Here is a 15,210-nt window from a genome sequence, read left to right on the forward strand (position 1 = left end):
CTCTGCGCTACTGCACAGAGCACACAATCACATGGCAACTTGGCAAGAACATAGCAGATACATGCTTAGTATGCTTTAATGGCAGTACTGTACTCCAGAACATAATGTATCTGAATAATACTGTTCCTCAGGTAATGTTTATAGCACAGTCTTTTTATTTATCTATGCAGGGGGCAAAAACAGAAGACATCAGTGTGATGGTCAATTTGGGCAACAATGATCTAAGGTCTACACGTGAATTGAAACAGATCTTTAGGATTTTTTATATTTAAGTGTCCAGCTCCCACACCCCTTTAAATTTGAGTACACATGGGGCTTGATTCACAAAACGGTGCTAACTGTTAACACAGCTTTTCACACGTTTTAGCTCACTTTCACGGGAAGAAACAGGTTTTGTAGCGAAAAAACTTTGCGTTCCTGCATTAACGCAAATTTTTTTGCACGACTGCAAGCGTTAACACGCAAAAATTTTGCATTAAGGCGCAAACGCGAATTTTTGCGCGTGATAACCGTTACCACGCAAAATTTCGCGCCAAGCACTTTTCACAGCGTGCTAACAGCACTGTTTTGTGAATCAAGCCCATAGTGCCATATTTTAACTAAAAGCAATGGTACATATTTTGTGTTCTATAAAGCTAAAATCCAGCAGTCACAACTGTGATGTAACTGTAATGACACCCTGACTCCTTCTCCAGCACTGTGGGAGGACTGCCAGGGTGCTGAACGTTGCCTGGCAGCATGGGTGACTAAAAGAGTAGCGTGGCCGCTGAATGCCATTTAGAAAAAAAGGTATTTACATCCACTATTAAAATATGAAACCTGTATCAATAGGAACTGTATTTTTTGAAAATCCTAGTGATATGCTAACCTAATCCTAATCCTCACACTAACACTAACATTCAGACGTACCTAGCGTTACGTAACCTGACAAACTCCTGTAAAACTAGCATACTTACAGTTGGTGTTTGCTCAGATCAGTAACAGCATTCCAAACTACTTTATATGGCAAACCTCCTCCCAGTCCTTTGCAATATATAACAAAATGCACACTAACTCAACATCTATTTATGGGCTACATCTAGGGAATGGAAATGTCTGAAAGCAAACAAAAGAAAAATGGAGCTCTCAATATCTAGGACACAGACCATAATAAAACCAACCAACAAAAAACAATATACAAAGGAAATGGAAAGGCTGGTTGGAGATACTAGCACATACCACAAACTAAGAGGGGATCCTACTAAGAAATGTAAAGAAGAGTTAAGGGGAATTATGAAGGGGGGGGGGGGGGGTCTCAACAAAGGTATTGTGGATGATAAAGAATTGGAATTTTTGATACCAACAGCTCAGAGAATACCTATTATCTATCAGGTACCAAAGATTCATAAGAGCACCACTGCCCCCCCCCCCCCCCGGCCGCCCAATAATAAGTGGAATTGGGTCTATAACGCATAGGCTTGGACAATATACTGTATAGATTTCTTCCTACAACCATTGGTAAAAAAGCTACTTCATGTAGTAAAGGATACTAAACATATGTTGCAAATATTGGAGGAGAATCAGGTTGATGATGATAGCATAATGGTGACAGCGAATGTAGCGGGTCTATATACCAACATACCACATGAACCAGCCCTGGCGGCGATAAGACATTTTTTGGGGGAAGATGGAACATTGGAAATGGAACAGGTAGAATTTGTCCTTGAATTACTCACTTATGCACTTAGGAGGAATTATTTTTGGGATCAGGGTCACTTTTATATACAAATTCGGGGATGTGCAATGGGGGCGGGATTTGCACCTTCACTGGCAAGTGTATTTAAGGGGAGGGGGGAATCACTGGTGCTGGAAAATCCACTACAGGAAGGAAAGATATTAATGTGGAAAAGGTTTAGTGACAATTTATTTATAGTGTGCAGTGGTGCTCAGCAGAGCTCGAATATTCGAGTAGCTCGAATATTCGAGCTCTTTTTCAGCTATTCGAGCTCGGTATTCGAGCTCCGAATAGCTGCAGCTATTCGAATGGGCTATTCGAGTAAACGCGAATAGCCCATTCACTATTCGAGCTATTCGAGCAAACGGCGCTATTCGAGCTCGAATACCGAGCTCGAATAGCGTCATAGCCCAGATTGATGTCCTTAGAGCCAATCAGAGGGCTCCCAGGCCCTCTGACGGCAGCCAATCACAGAGGGGGACCCTGGCCAGCCCCTACCCTATAAATAGCGGCCGCCATGTTCCGTTTCTCCGTCCTTGCCTGAGACTTGCATAGAGAGAGAGTTGCTCCTTTGTGCTTTGGCTTAGCAAGAGCTCTATTGTGGTCATTTACCTAGCGTTTTTGCTCACATACCCCTCCTATACACACCTATATTGTTGTTAGTTAGATAGACATTGTATTTTAGTTAGTAGCTTTTGTGTTACATAGAGACAGGCCAGCTGCTGCAGGCAAGCTTACAGCTTTAGGCCTCAGGGCCTGCCTGTGTGGGCACTGGGCAGCTGTCCTCCTGTCCTCTGTTAGTTTATTTCTCATTAGTATTAGACAGTATTAGACAGTATTAGATAGTATTAGACAGTATTTCTGCTGTCCTTTACTACTTAGTGATTGTATTTTGTATTGTAGTTATATACTGTAACTGTACTAGGACACTCACTGTCACTGTTCATAGGCTACTAGCTCCTGCGTGTGCTTGCACTCACTGTCTGTGTACACACACTCTATTTCCTTCTGAATAGTTATATACTGTAACTGTACTAGGACACTCACTGACTGTCAGTGTTCATAGGCTAGCTCCTGCGTGTGCGTGCACTCACTCACTGTCTGTGTGCTGTACACACACTCTATTTCCTTCTGAATAGTTATATACTGTAACTGTACTAGGACACTCACTGACTGTCACTGTTCATAGGCTACTAGCTCCTGCGTGTGCGTGCACTCACTGTCTGTGTACTGTACACACACTCTATTTCCTTCTGAATAGTTATATACTGTAACTGTACTAGGACACTCACTGACTGTCACTGTTCATAGGCTACTAGCTCCTGCGTGTGCGTGCACTCACTGTCTGTGTACTGTACACACACTCTATTTCCTTCTGAATAGTTATATACTGTAACTGTACTAGGACACTCACTGACTGTCACTGTTCATAGGCTAGCTCCTGCGTGTGCGTGCACTCACTGTCTGTGTACTGTACACACACTCTATTTCCTTCTGAATAGTTATATACTGTAACTGTACTAGGACACTCACTGACTGTCACTGTTCTTAGGCTACTAGCTCCTGCGTGTGCGTGCACTCACTGTCTGTGTACTGTACACACACTCTATTTCCTTCTGAATAGTTATATACTGTAACTGTACTAGGACACTCACTGTCACTGTTCATAGGCTACTAGCTCCTGCGTGTGTGTGCACTCACTGTCTGTGTACTGTAGTGTACACACACTCTATTTCCTTCTGAATAGTTATATACTGTAACTGTACTAGGACACTCACTGTCATTGTTCATAGGCTACTAGCTCCTGCGTGTGCGTGCACTCACTGTCTGTGTACTGTACACACACTCTATTTCCTTCTGAATAGTTATATACTGTAACTGTACTAGGACACTCACTGTCACTGTTCATAGGCTACTAGCTCCTGCGTGTGTGTGCACTCACTGTCTGTGTACTGTACACACACTCTATTTCCTTCTGATTACTGATTGATTATTGTAAATTCTACTTCCCGACAGTTACTACTTACTTACTGTAGTAGGGACACTTACTCAGTCACTGTTCATAGGCTAGCTCCTGCACGTGTGTGCGCGTGCGTGCACTCACTGTCTGTAGTGTACACACACTCTATTTCCTTGTGATTACTACTGATTATTGTAACTTCTAGTTGTACTTCCTGACTGTTACTACTTACTTACTGTACTAGGGACACTCACTCACTCTCTGTTCATAGGCCAGCTCCTGCGCGTGTTTGCGCGTGCGTGCACTCACTGTCTGTAGTGTACACACACTCTATTTCCTTGTGATTACTACTGATTATTGTAACTGCTAGTTGTACTTCCTGACTGTTACTACTTACTTACTGTACTAGGGAGTCGGGACACTCACTCAGTCACCTCACCCACCAACCCACTCCATTAAAGTACCCCACTTTTCACCCGCCCTTTTCAAAAACTTTTGTGTTTACGCCCAAAACATCGAAGATGTCTGGAAGTGGCAGCCAGCGTGGTTTGGGCAAGGGGAAGGGCAGCAAGGGAATCAGGAGGAGAGGGAGCAGCATTGTGGCAAGCCGCGGGCGCGGCCGCGCCACCATGCACAGTTCCGCAGCAGCAGCGTCAGTGGCTAACATTCCTCCCATAGCCACTGGCCGTGGACGCCTTGGGCGCCGCCCAGCAGGAGCATCTGCAACTCACGCTGCAGAGACACAGCAGCAGCAGCAGCAGCGTGTAGCACCTGCTCCGATTTTCCTCCAGCCGGGTCGGAAACGTCCCATTGAGGAAAAGGATGCAGACACTGTGGTGCAACTGATGACGGAGGATGAGCAGCCCGCCATCAGCTCTGCATCCGAGGCCTCCACCCTCACCACCACCACCACCACCACCCCTGTTCGCAGCAGCCGCCCAGCAGGGCCTGGGGAGGAGGCCAGTTCACCGTCACAAGTTGGCGACCTGTCACTCAGCAGTATTTTTACCCCAGGCACCATCAGGGTATTGTCTGCTGTTGTTGGCGATTTGGAGGAGGAGATGCTGATGGGCACTTTGGGGGATGAGGGATTGGACAGCAAGACTGTGGCGACAGTCAAGCAGCCCATCCATGCATCAGGAGAGGAGTTTAGGGGGTCATCATCCCAGCAGGACATGTTTCAGGAGGGGGAGGATGATGATGACACGGTGACAGACAGAGACTGGGTGCCACCAGCTCCAGGGGATGTCGTCATCAGCAGCTCTGAGGAGGAGGAGGAGGATGCGCTTGTGGGCCTTGCAAGTAGGTGCATCATTGCAAGCATTGGCAGCAGTAGGCAGGTCCCACAGCCTGCTGGTGTCTCAGGCTCAGCAGCAGCAGCAGCAGCATCTGCCAGTACCACCACCAGCCGCACCCAAGCCCCCCCCCAACCACCACAGGGAGACAGGCAGCAGCGGTTCCATGCCGTAGGGGGTTGTTTTTGTCACCAATCTGGCGCTTTTTCACCATGCCCACTGTGTACAGCAAGTACGCCACTTGCAACCACTGTCAGCGGAAGTTGAGCAGAGGTGCAGACCCCTTAAAGTTCAGCACCAGCTCGCTCATCAACCACCTTGCTGCGAAACATTTCCACCAGCATGAGGAGTTCCAGAGGCTGAAGGCATCTGGTGCTGGCAGTGGCACCACACCCATCACTGCACAGCCTTCAGCAGCAGCAGCAACAGCAGCCACCCGCCCTCCTGCTCCTCCAGCAGCACCAGCAGGAGTGCGGAAACGCACTGCTCCTCCCCCCTCTGCAACTCCTGCCGCCGACACTGAGGCCTGTTCTGGCAGCCAGTCCTCAGTGGCCTCCTCTGCTGTGTCTGCTGATTCCCGTGCCAGCAAAAGGCCACGCCAGAGCCTTTTGAGCGAGTCCTTCCAGGGGGTGGTTAGGGCTCTGCCTCCCAGCAGCCGTCGCGTGCGGCAGCTGAACGGCTTGCTGGCACGGGCCATGTGCTCCCAACTCCTGCCGTACACGCTTGTGCAGGAGGGGAGCGACATGCGTGCGCTGCTTGCTTGTGCAGCCCCAGACTGGCAGCTCCCCAGCAGACACTTCTTCGCCCGCAAGGCCATTCCTGCACTGCACCGCTTTGTGATGGCCAATGTGGAGCGAGGGCTGGAGCACGCGGTTGGTGAAAGGGTCCACGTCACCATGGACTCCTGGAGCAGCCGCTTCGGGACAGGCCGCTACCTGTCTTTCACTGTCCACTGGGTCAGCTTGGTGGAAGGGGGTGAGGATGGGAGAGCAGCAGCGGGCACAGCAGCAGCAACACAGTGGGTGGTGCCCCCCCGCAGGGTCAGGGGAACTGCAGCAGGTTCCTCCGATCCTCTGCCATCCTCCGGCACACCTGGCCAAATCCCCCGCCTCAGCAGCAGCGTGAAGGCCCGCCACTGCCAAGCGCTGCTGCAGTTGGTCAGCCTTGGGAAGACCAAGCTGACGGCAACCCATGTGTTGGCCAAACTCCAGGAGCAGGAGAGGATTTGGCTGACCCCCAGAGGCCTCAGAGTCGGAGAGGTGGTGGCCGACAATGGGGCCAATCTGGTTGCCGCAATAGACAGGGGAAACCTGACCCACATCCCCTGTCTTGCCCACGTGCGGAACCTGGTGGTGCAAAAGTTCTTGCGCACCTACCAGGGGATGGGCGAACTGCTGGAAACGGCAAGGAACGTTGTGCGTCACTTCCGGCGCTCGGCTGCAGCCTGTGTGAGCCTGGAAGACGTGCAAAAGGAGCTGGAGCTGCCACGCCATCGGCTGATCCTTGACGTTCCGACTCGCTGGAACTCCACCCTGGCGATGTTGGAGCATCTGGTTGAACAGAAGCACGCTGTCAACCAGTACCTTGCCCTGACCACTGTTTCCGCCGCTCAGAGAAGGGACAAGACCAGCAACATCCCGTCCATCGTCCCCGATGATGACTGGAGGCACATGCAGCAGGTGTGCTTAGTGCTGGCTCCCTTTCTGCAGGCCACTAACATGGTGAGCAGGGACCATGCTATGGTCTGCGAGTGGGTGCCCCTGGTTTGTCTGCTGAACAGGGCCCTCGATGCTTTGCTGGAACAGGGAGCGGCAGCCTTGGACCAGCAGGAGCGGCAAGCAGCTGCACAGTCCACCTCTGAGGGGGAGGAGGAGGAGGACTTGGTGGAGGTCCCTGACCTTGCTGCTGATGAGGGGGAGCAGCACAGTGCAGCTGAGTTGGTGCGGGGGTGGAGAGAGGATGAGGCTGACGAGGCAGAGGAGGAGGATGAGGACAGCACTGCCATCGATGTGCCAGCACACGTGGCCCGCCTCTTCCCAATGGCAGCGCACATGCTGGCGTGCCTGCGCAAGGACCCCAGGGTGATCCAGATGAAGCAGAGGGAGGACATCTGGATCAGCATGATGTTGGACCCACGCCTCAAGGGGAAGTTGAGCCAGTTCCTGCCGCCTGCAGGAGGAGACCCAGCGCAACAAATAAGGAGCTTGCAGCAGGCCCTTGTTGAGCGCTTGGAGGAAGCCTTCCCCCAGCCTTCCACCCCCACTGTCCAGCAGCCAGCACAGAGGCAGCAGCAGGTGCCTGCATCCAGCAGCAAGCGCCCCACAGACCTGCTGTCTCTCAGCCACGAGCTCTACAGGACTGTAGAGGCTCCCCCAGCAGTGACTAGAGAGGAGGTGCATGATGCAGCAGCATCCTCCTCCGGTCACAGCCAGCGCCTGACTCGCATGGTGGCTGACTACATGGGGTCCTACAGCGGGCTTGACAGCAATGCCCCTGTTGATCCCATGGAGTATTGGGTCAAGCGCCTGGAGATCTGGAGCGAGCTGGCGCAGTACGCCCTGGAAGTGCTGTCCTGCCCCCCTTCCAGCGTGCTGTCCGAGCGCTGCTTCAGTGCAGCTGGTGGCGTGGTCACCGAGAAACGCTCACGTCTGTCTCACAAGTCTGTGGACAGACTGACGTTTCTCAAGATGAACCAGGCGTGGGTGGAAGGCGAGTTTCTGGCCCCTGTTGTCGGCGAGAGGGGGACATGAACTGGCTAAGAACCATCGTTAATGTGCCTTACCACCCTTTACCACCTCCTGGCTCCTGCTCACTAAGCCAGCCTGGTTCAGTTTGACTATTACGTCGCCTGCAGCCACACATTTTACACCTACAGTGGGCTGCTGTGTACTGCCCTTCTGCTGTCTGTCTGTGTTTCCCACTGCCAGGGTACACAGAATTACATTCTGCTGCCACTCTGCCACCAGCTATTACGTCAAACAATAGCTATATATCTGTGTAATTGGTTTTACAAACAAAACCAAAAAACCATTAAAAAAAAAAAAAGGTTTAATTTTTCTGAGGTGCCCGGGTTGAAAACTGTGTTGTCCCAGTTGTGTATTGGACACGATGTGGGCTGCACGACCGCTGTCTGGGACCTCCTGTTGTGTTTATTTACAGCCCTGGTATCACCGCTAGGTACCAGGGCTATTATGTCACGCTGCCTGCCTGCTGCCACACTCACACTACTCCTCCATTCCTCCTGCTGATGCTGTCTGTCTGTGTTTCCCACTGCCAGGGTACACAGAATTACATTCTGCTGCCACTCTGCCACCAGCTATTACGTCAAACAATAGCTGCTCACATTACTCCTCCATTCCTCCTGCTGCTGCTGCTGTCGGTCTGTGTTTCCCACTGCCAGGGTACACAGAATTACATTCTGCTGCCACTCTGCCACCAGCTATTACGTCAATCAATAGCTATATATCTGTGTAATTGGTTTTACAAACAAAACCAAAAAACCATTAAAAAAAAAAAAAAGGTTTAATTTTTCTGAGGTGCCCGGGTTGAAAACTGTGTTGTCCCAGTTGTGTATTGGACACGATGTGGGCTGCACGACCGCTGTCTGGGACCTCCTGTTGTGTTTATTTACAGCCCTGGTATCACCGCTAGGTACCAGGGCTATTATGTCACGCTGCCTGCCTGCTGCCACACTCACACTACTCCTCCATTCCTCCTGCTGCTGCTGTCTGTCTGTGTTTCCCACTGCCAGGGTACACAGAATTACCTTCTGCTGCCACTCTGCCACCAGCTATTACGTCAAACAATAGCTGCTCACATTACTCCTCCATTCCTCCTGCTGCTGCTGCTGTCGGTCTGTGTTTCCCACTGCCAGGGTACACAGAATTACATTCTGCTGCCACTCTGCCACCAGCTATTACGTCAAACAATAGCTATATATCTGTGTAATTGGTTTTACAAACAAAACCAAAAAACCATTTAAAAAAAAAAAAAAAAGGTTTAATTTTTCTGAGGTGCCCGGGTTGAAAACTGTGTTGTCCCAGTTGTGTATTGGACACGATGTGGGCTGCACGACCGCTGTCTGGGACCTCCTGTTGTGTTTATTTACAGCCCTGGTATCACCGCTAGGTACCAGGGCTATTATGTCACGCTGCCTGCCTGCTGCCACACTCACACTACTCCTCCATTCCTCCTGCTGCTGCTGTCTGTCTGTGTTTCCCACTGCCAGGGTACACAGAATTACCTTCTGCTGCCACACTGCCACCAGCTATTACGTCAAACAATAGCTGCTCACATTACTCCTCCATTCCTCCTGCTGCTGCTGCTGTCGGTCTGTGTTTCCCACTGCCAGGGTACACAGAATTACATTCTGCTGCCACTCTGCCACCAGCTATTACGTCAAACAATAGCTATATATCTGTGTAATTGGTTGTACAAACAAAACCAAAAAACCATTAAAAAAAAAAAAGGTTTAATTTTTCTGAGGTGCCCGGGTTGAAAACTGTGTTGTCCCAGTTGTGTATTGGACATGATGTGGGCTGCACTACCGCTGTCTGGGACCTCCTGCCTGCTGTGTTTATTTACAGCCCTGGTATCACCGCTAGGTACCAGGGCTATTATGTCACGCTGCCTGCCTCATTGACTGCCTGCTGCCACACACTCATCCTCCTCCTCCTGCTGCTGAATTTACCTCCTGCTGTCTGTGTGTTTCCACTGCCAGGGAGCACATACAATGGCGCTTCCAACATGCGTGCGCCACCAGCTATTTGTTACGCTCAAAAATAGCTGCATTTCTTTAAAAAAAAAATTGAAAAGAGAAATAAGTGAAGAAGAAGACGATATAGAAGAAGATGAAGAAGATGAAGAAGAAGAAGATGAAGAAGAAGAAGAAGATGAAGAAGAAGAAGATGAAGATGAAGAAGAAGAAGGAGAAGAAGAAGAAGATGAAGAAGAAGAAAATGAAGAAGAAGGAGAAGAAGATGAAGAAGAAGAAGATGAAGAAGAAGAAGAAGAAGGAGAAGAAGATGAAGAAGAAGAAGAAGAAGAAGATGAAGAAGATGAAGAAGAAGATGAAGAAGATGAAGAAGAAGAAGATGAAGAAGATGAAGAAGATGAAGAAGAAGATGAAGAAGATGAAGAAGAAGAAGAAGAAGATGATGATGAAGAAGATGAAGAAGATGATGATGAAGAAGATGAAGAAGATGAAGAAGAAGAAGATGAAGAAGAAGAAGAAGAAGACAATATAGAAGAAGAAGAAGATATAGAAGAAGATATAGAAGAAGAAGATATAGAAGAAGAAGAAGATAGAAGATAAAGAAGAAGAAGAAGAAGAAGAAGTATATACAGTACTGAACAAAATTCTGGACACAACTTCTCTTTTCACCTTTTTTTTTTTAAAGGAACATCCCCACATAATCACTTGCTGTTGTTACTTGGAAAAAAAGATGTTTCTTGCATCATTCACCCTCAAAACAAGTGTTGGAAGCTATTGAAGGCCAATTCGAATAGTCAGCTCGAATAATGAGCTCGAATACCGACTCGAATAGTGAGCTCGAATTCCGAGGTCGAATCGAATAGTAAAAATTATTCGACTCGAATATTCGACTGACCTCGAATAATTTACTATTCGAATTCAACCAAACTCGAATTTCAAAAAGGGGTATTTGAGCACCACTAATAGTGTGTGTGTGTGTTGTGTGCGTGGGGGGGGGGGGGGGGGGATAGGGAAGAATTGGAACAATTTATGGAATTTTTGAATCAATATGATTTAAACATAAAATTGTATATGGAATGTGACGCTAAGGTTATACACTTTTTGTATATTGAAATAGAGAAAAATGATGGGCACTTTGTCAGGTGCACTTTTTTCAAGAGTACAGATAGGAATGGATATCTATCCACAAGGAGTTGTCGTCATTCACAGTGGTTGAGGGCGGTCCCGAGGGGACAATTCACTCGTATTAGGAGGAATTGCATGAAAATGGAGGACTATATAGAGCAGTCACATAAGTTGGTGGAAAGATTTGTGGAAAAAGGGTACAGGGAGGATGATTTGTATAAAGATGTAATTGAAGTGGGTAAGAAGGATAGGTGTAGTTTGATGAAGGGGGGGGGGGGGGAGATCACAGGAGGGCACAAGATATGTAGTTCCATTCATCACGGAATTCTTCAGTCAGCATAGAGAGATGGAAAATATAGTCAAGAGACATTGGCATATAGTGAAGGAGGACAGAGTACTTTAGAGGGTCCTGCCAGATAGGCCCCAATTCATATACAGAAAGTCCCCTAATTTAAAACAGACACGAGCACCCAGTCTGGTGGAGGGACCAAGGAAGAAGGGGGGAACCTTCTGGCAGCAGAAGGGGTTCTTCCCATGTCGTGGGTGCAAGGCCTGTGAGGAAAATAAGGGTAACAAAATGGATGAAGTTGTTTCTTACGTGAATGGGGCGAAGTTTAAGATCATGCAGAACATCACTTGTAACACGGTAGGGGTGGTATATCTATTATGGTGTGGGTGTGGAAAACAATACATGGGGAGGACCACTAGGGCTCTGAAATCTAGGGTGCAGGAGCATATTAGGAATATTAAGAAGGAGTTCGGTGGACACAGCGTATCCGATCACTTTAGAACACACCACCAATGTAATCCTGGGGGTCTGTATTTTTGTGGACTTGAAAAGATGGATTATGGATGGAGGGGGTGCCACAAGGTGCGATATATATCCAGGAAAGAAACGAGATGGATCTATGGTATGAAAAGTCTGCAACCGGGGGGGGGGGGGGGGGGCTCAATATTGACCTGGTTCTCAATTGTTTTATAGCAGATAATTAATATGTACCTATGAATGATGCTGTAATGTAACTATGAATGATGCTGTAATGTCATATGGCTTGTAATAAGAACATAGCTAGAAGGATATAGAAATAGAAAGGATACAGCATACATGAGGGACATATGTGAAGATGATTAGATAATAGGATAAGGATAGAGGGGAAACTGATTTTAATTGCATGTAATCAATTGAGTATGTATAATTGGGGTCTTCCTCTTTGTGAAGCGGGCTATAAGGTGGTAATGTATACTAGGCTGCAATGGAGCAGCCCAGACTGCTATTCTGTCCGTAAATAGAAGGAGCCAATACAGCGTGGAGTGCACCCACGCTGAAGGCCTATCAGAGAGGGGATTATGAGCAGCACACAGGCTGTAGCCAATAGGAAACTGCATGGAGGTGGAAAAACAGCCCCCTAGTCACGCCTGGGATGTGGATAAGGTGACCAATAGGGAGATGATATGAAGGCGGCCAGTTGGCCGCATGATGATGCGTATGACGCAGGGAAGGCGGCCAATAAGGAGGTGGTATGAAGTGACCAATCAGGCGTGTAATCATGCACAGGACACGGATGAGACGACCAATTGCCGCACTGTGGCAGATACAAGAATCCTGGTAATGCGTCCAACCCCCGTGCCCCTGATGATGGGTTTTTCGCCTGAAGAAAGGAGAAAGCTTCTCTCCAGAAACGCATTGCGTAATAAACATTTTATTATTTTTTCAAACAAACACGGACTTTGCCGTGTATCCTTTCTGCACGCACTGCACCTTCCAGGAACCTTCAGCAGCACACTCTATCCCCACACATAGTGGGAGTTCAGAGTGCAGCTAACAAACTTGCACACATAGCCTCCAGGCACTACATCCAGCAAGACCCAGTGAGCGGCCATCTATGGAGATCAGCTGATGTGACAGATCCTGTTTGAAAGGACTACTGCTGCCTGCATCCCCGGCACAAAGAAGGACAACGCTAGACTGCTGACAGACCCATATGGGCTAGTCAGTCAGTCCTAAAGGTGAGATCATTCCCCGGCAGGCTTGCCAGGGACAACTGCTACCCTTCTGAGTGTGCTCTCCTCTCTCTCCTCCCATTCCCCCCACCCCTTGTCTATACAGATACAAAGTGCCCCTGATGAGTCACGAGGTAGTGACGAAATCGATAGGGCGGGAGGTTGGACGTACCAGGAAGTGGACGGCGTGAGGCGGTGGTGTCTGCAGGCCGAGTGGATGGGGACCAGGAGGCCTTACTATCAGCAGCGCCCTGCCTGGCAACGGGGGAGAGCCCACGAAAAACTCTGAGCGTGTCTAAACTTCTGGAATATGTGAGTGCATTTTAAAATAAAGGTTTTATGAATTTTTATGGAATCATGCTATGTAAGCTATATCTTTGAGGTAACATGCAAAGAAGTAAGGTGGAAAGTGAAGGTGGCTTAAAGGGATATCACTAAAGTGGCACCAGGATCCTGAAGCACCAAGGCTCTTGAATTTGTGCATGATTGGCCAGTCTAGCAGTGGCCAATACATCTGGTGATTCTGTATGCTGTTGGGTGTCCATGGTGGTGGTGATATGCTGGATCAAGATACTCTTTATATGTGAACTTTATGTAATCTCAGGATGTGAACTTAAACAATTCTATACTGATTCTAACAGGTCTGCCGAACCTTGTGGTAGCGCACTCCGCATGGACTTGGACTTGATTCACTAGCTATAGCGCTTTGATATTTTTTATATAATAATAAAACCCTGACTGTTTTTAATCATTCAATCTTCTACTCAAAGCTAAAATTAATGTTTTGAGGAGATGCTACAATGCAAATAATTCCTAGTTGATAAAGAATTATACATTTTTTCATGCAAATTTATGCAGCTTGAAAATGTACCAATCGAATGAAGCCGAGGTGGGATTCAATTTGCATAAAAATGTGCATAATTCTGTATCAACTCAGAATTATTTGCATCTCAGTGACCAGCCATACAGTTTAAAAACAGATCTGCTGTGAAGTAGAAGTTTAAAATCCACCCAGTCAGTGTGCACAATGATGAAAGGATTTACTAAAGGACACCTGTTCCAAAGAGCGCTAATGTGCTGATTTGGTCTTCTCAAAAATCCAATTTAGTATAGCACCCCTGAGATAAAGGTCCTGAAGCTTCTTACATCTGATTCAAGTATAGGGACATGACCTCAGTGCAAAACAAAATCATACTAAAACATGGCCTGACATATCATTGCTATGCTGATGACACCTAGCTATATATATCATTCAAACCTGGCATCAGAGACCCTACTCCACAAATAAATGCATGCTTAGCTGAGCTTCAGGAGTGGATGAATAATAACTGGCTAAAACTAAATGCTGACAAAGCGGAGGCTCTTGTTATCAGAGGACAGCGCTTGACAGCAAAGCAGCTCCAGTCTCAGCCAGCACCAGTAAAGATAGGGAGCTCAGATCTCAGCAACTCAGACTCTCCAGCGGATCTTCCAACCCTAGTGCATGCCTTCATCACATAAAAGCTGGACTACTGCAATGCTTTCTATACAAACCTTCCAAAGACCTGCACCACCTGCTATTAGTACAGAATGCCATTGGAAGGCTGTTAACTAGCCAACCCCGCCATTGCCACATAACACCAACCCTTCCCTTACTCCACTGGCTACCGATAAAATGGAGAATTCTGTTTAAGATTGGCTTATTGACATTAAAATCCTTGCACAAACTGGGCCCTGGATACCTGAAGGACTTGTTGCAACACAAACACACACACACACACACACGCACACACGCACACACACACGTACAATCTTAGATCAAAAGGATCTAATAACTTGGTCACCCCAAAAATCCACCTCAAAACCTTTGGAGAAAGGGCATTCTGTCATGCTGCCTCTATACTGTGGAATTCACAACCATACCCAATCAGGACATCTCCATCCTTGGAAGCATTTAACTCATATGTTTAGTCTGGCATTTATAAACACATGACCATTTTCTCTGTAACAAATTCCAGCCTGCAACCCTGTATTCATCTGAGACATATCTATGTGCTTTGAGTCCAATGAGAGAAAAACTATAGCACTATACAAATGTTATAGTATAGTTATTGTAAACCGCCAGCAAGTGAGAAAATCCTCAAAATAGTTATGGTAGTATGTTTTCACCTACTTGTTACTTTTTCAATTGCGAAGTGCTGAAAAGATAGTGTACTGAGGGGTGCAAAGATCTGCACATTGGGGAGACCTAACAACCCCTGCATGGCCTGGAATAGGAAGATTTACTCTTCAGGCCAAAACTATGCGGTCTACCTACCACAGAGGAGAGGCAAATAGCCTTGTGCATAGATGTTTATGACTGCCCTTATGCAAACAAATGGGGCATGATCCAATGGTAAAGATGTTTGCAGAGTGGAGTGTG

This window comes from Hyperolius riggenbachi, chromosome 8 (genome assembly GCF_040937935.1).
Source record: "Hyperolius riggenbachi isolate aHypRig1 chromosome 8, aHypRig1.pri, whole genome shotgun sequence".
Taxonomy (NCBI): Eukaryota; Metazoa; Chordata; class Amphibia; order Anura; family Hyperoliidae; genus Hyperolius; species Hyperolius riggenbachi.